Raw genomic sequence first — 3881 nt, 5'->3', positions numbered from 1 at the left:
GGGCAATAATTAAAATGTTTTAATCACTGGTTCTGTAAATTCTTTGCATTTCGCTTCTGTTCTATGAACTGGGTTGGATTTTGCTAATAGACAACCTTTGGGAGCTTAAGATGGTCGCCACCCTTCCGCTCTGCCCCTTCCCCTCCCTCTCTCCACCCAACCACCCCACCAGACCACCGTCTGGGATGAAGGGCAGTTCGGAATGGGTAATAAATGCTGGCCCGGTCAGCGATGCTGTAAAATGAATTATAAAAAAGGTCTGGCAGCATCTGTTGATAGTCGTGATGTGGAGATGCCGGCGTTGGACTGGGGTAAACACAGTAAGAACTCCCACCCACCTAACGAAGGGGCAGCCTGTTCCGAAAGCTAGTGGCTTTTGCTACCAAATAAACCTGTTGGACTTTAACCTGGTGTTGTGAGACTTCTTGCAACATCTGGGGCGGCACGGTAGCACAGTGGTTAGCACTGCTGCTTCACAGCTCCAGGGTCCCGGGTTCGATTCCCGGCTCGGGTCACTGTCTGTGTGGAGTTTGCACATTCTCCTTGTGTCTGCGTGGGTTTCCTCCGGGTGCTCCGGTTTCCTCCCACAGTCCAAAGATGTGCGGGTTAGGTTGATTGGCCAGGTTGGAAATTGCCCCTTAGAGTCCTGGGATGTGTAGGTTAGAGGGATTAGTGGGTAAAAATATGTGGGGGTAGGGCCTGGGTGGGATTGTGGTCGGTGCAGACTCGATGGGCCGAATGGCCTCCTTCTGCACTGTAGGGTTTCTATGATTCTATGATCTGTTGAAACAGAGAGTTGACGTTTCAGGGAAGGTGAAAGGTAATTAATTCAAAAAGTGGGGCTCAGATGAGGTTCAGAATCTCTTGATGTGATTTTCCTATTTTTTGGATAAATCAAATAAATCAAATCAACTGAGGGACAAATGAAAGGGGCAGCACCTTAAAAGGCAACTGGCTGAAACCAAAAGCAAATCTCAAATGAAACTTAAAACAGTGAACCGAATTGTGATTAACAGGGTCGATAAGGCACTCCGCGGTGCTCACTGGGCACAGAAGGTCTTGGTGTTGCGTAGATTCCGCATGCTCCCTCTCTCGGGACACCAGGCCGTGAACATAGCCATGGTAGAGGGGCAAGTCAAAATATTGCCTACCTATCTGTCGATTGTGTGATGTGAGCGGCCTCTGCTGGCAGCAGAACCTTACTGCACCTGGTATTCCCTCATCTGAACACTAACCTGATTTGAGTCTGCTTAACTTCTAAGGTCAGGCACTTGCAGACTAGCACAGCAAGGGATTCAAAAAGATTGCCCCCTGGAGTGGCCAACTAATGGTCAGAGGGTGGGCTCATGGTAGCACAGTGGTTAGCACTGCTACCTCACAGCACCAGGGACCAAGGCTCGATTCCCGCCTTGGGTCACTATTCTCCCGTGTCTGCGTGGGTTTCCTCCGGGTGCTCATTTCCTTCCACAGTCCAAAGATGTGTGGGTTAGGTGGATTGGCCATGATAAATTGCCCCTTAGTGTCAGGCGCACGAGTTAGGGTAAATCTATGCGGTTACGGGGATAGGGCCTGGGTCGGTGCTGACTCGATTGGCCGAATGGCCTCCTTCTGCACTGTATAATTCTATGAATCTTCTGTAATTCTATTAAAGATGGGCAGGTCTCTCAAAGCTGGACGGCCAATCAGAGGCCTTCCTGTTTGAAAGCAGAAGCAGGTCGCGATGGAAGTAAGTAGAAGCAAAATACCGCGGATACTGGAAATCTGAAATAAAAACACAAAATTCTGGAATATACTCAGCAAATCTGGAGAGAGGAACACAGTTAACGTTTCAAATCCAAACAACCCTCTAGAGACCTGAGGAAAGGTGCAAATGTGATGAACTATTAAGTAAGAGAAGTGGGTGGAGAGAGTGGGGCAGAAGAGATGAACAGTGATGGGTTGGGGCAAAGGAGGTATGGACAACTTTGTATTGGGCATAAGACAAAGGGGAGTGTTAATGGTGCCATTCAGGGAGGAAGAATGCTAATAGAGGAGCCGATGGCCTAGTGGTATTATCGCTCGATTATTAATCCAGAAAATGTGAGCTAATATTCTGGGGACGGGTTCGAACCCCACCACAGCAGATGGTTGAATTTGAACTTGGATTCAATAAAAAATATCTGGAATTAAGAATCTACTGATGACCATGAAACCATTGTCGATTCTTGGTTCACTCATGTCCCTTTAGGGAAGGAAATCTGCTGTCCTTCCCTGGTCTGGCCTACATGTGACTTCAGAACCACAGCAATGTGGTTAACTCTCAACTGCCATTGGACAACCAGGGATAGGCAATAAATGCTGGCCAGCCAGCGACACCCATGTCCCACAAATGACTTAAGAAAAAAAGGTGAGGTAGCAGAATGTGTAAATGGCAGCAACTGGACAACACAGAGAGATTGCCATAGGGGGAAGGGTGGGGTTATATTGGGGCAGGCCAAGGGAACTGAAAATCAATAAACTACAAAAGGGGAGATCAAGATGGAGGGAAAAGGTCAGAGTTTAAAGTTGGTGAACTCAATGTTGAGTCCAGAAGGCTGTGCCTAATCGGAAGATGAGGTGTTCTTCCAGTTTGCGTTGGGCATTACTGGAACATTGGATCAGGCTGAGGACTGACATGTGGACATGACAGCAAGAGGTAAATAAGGTAGGAGGCGTGTCAAAATGGGGTCGCCATCTCTCTAACTTCTGAAACTTAAAATAAAAGTGCCGTTTCCCCAAGCTGGGCAATTACTATGGGTGAGGGGGGGAAGGGGTTGAAGTTCCTCATCATTGGGTGAACTGGGATGACTAACTCTTATGAGAGTCCATCACGCAAACCAGCTTCCCATCAATTGACTCTGACTACACTTCCCGAGGAAGATGCTAATAGTGGCAAAAGGTGAGATAGAATCATAAAATTCCAACAGAGCAGAAAGAGGCCATTCAGCCCATTGAACCTGCACCAAGAACAGTCCCACCCATGCCCTATCCCTGTAAACTCACATATTTACCCTGCTAATCCCCCAGACTTTTAAGGGGCAATTTAGCGTGGCCAATCCACCTAACCCGCACATCACTGGATCGCAGAATTTGAGCAACAAGGGAGAGATGGCCATGTGGGGCTAAGAAAACCAACCCCAGCCTCCCTTCATAGCTGAAACACTCCAGCAGGCAACATTCTGGTGAATTTGGGTGGCACAGTGGTTAGCACTGCTGCCTCACAGCTCCAGGGACCCAGATTCAATTCTGGCCTTGAGTCACTGCCTGTGTGGAATTTGCACGTTCTCCCCGTGTCTGCATGGGTTTCCTCTGGGTGCTCCGGTTTCCTTCCACTATCCAAAGATGTGCAGGTTAGGCGGATTGGCTATGCTAAATTGCCATTTAGTGTCCCAGAATGTGTACGTTAGATGGATTGACCATGGTGGCCACCCAAACAAGGCGCCGGAGCGTGGAAACTAGGAGATTTTCACAGTAACTTCATTGCAGTGTTAATGTAAGTCTGCTTGTGACACTAATAAATAAACTAATAAAAAACTTTAAAATAGGATGGGGAGAAGGCCTAGGTAAGATACTCTGTCGCAAAGTTTGTGCAGACTCGATGGGCCGTGTGATCTTTTCTGCACTGTAGGGATTCAATGAATCGGCTCTGCATCCTTTCTAATGCAGTCACATTCTTCCTATTGTGTGGTGACCAGAGGGAGCGCCACTGCTGCTGAGAGACTCCCCTCCCCCCAAGGTAGTTAATAAACTGTCACCTTCTGGAACGTGCAGAGCGAGTGGGATTGCACGTTAACAGGCCTTTAGCATGGTGGCAGGTCGGTGGTGGCCTTCCCATCCCACCTCTGGGAAAATGGCCCAGGGTG

Source organism: Mustelus asterias, chromosome 8, assembly GCF_964213995.1.
Source record: "Mustelus asterias chromosome 8, sMusAst1.hap1.1, whole genome shotgun sequence".
NCBI lineage: Eukaryota > Metazoa > Chordata > Chondrichthyes > Carcharhiniformes > Triakidae > Mustelus > Mustelus asterias.
Note: the sequence above shows the minus strand (reverse complement) of the source record.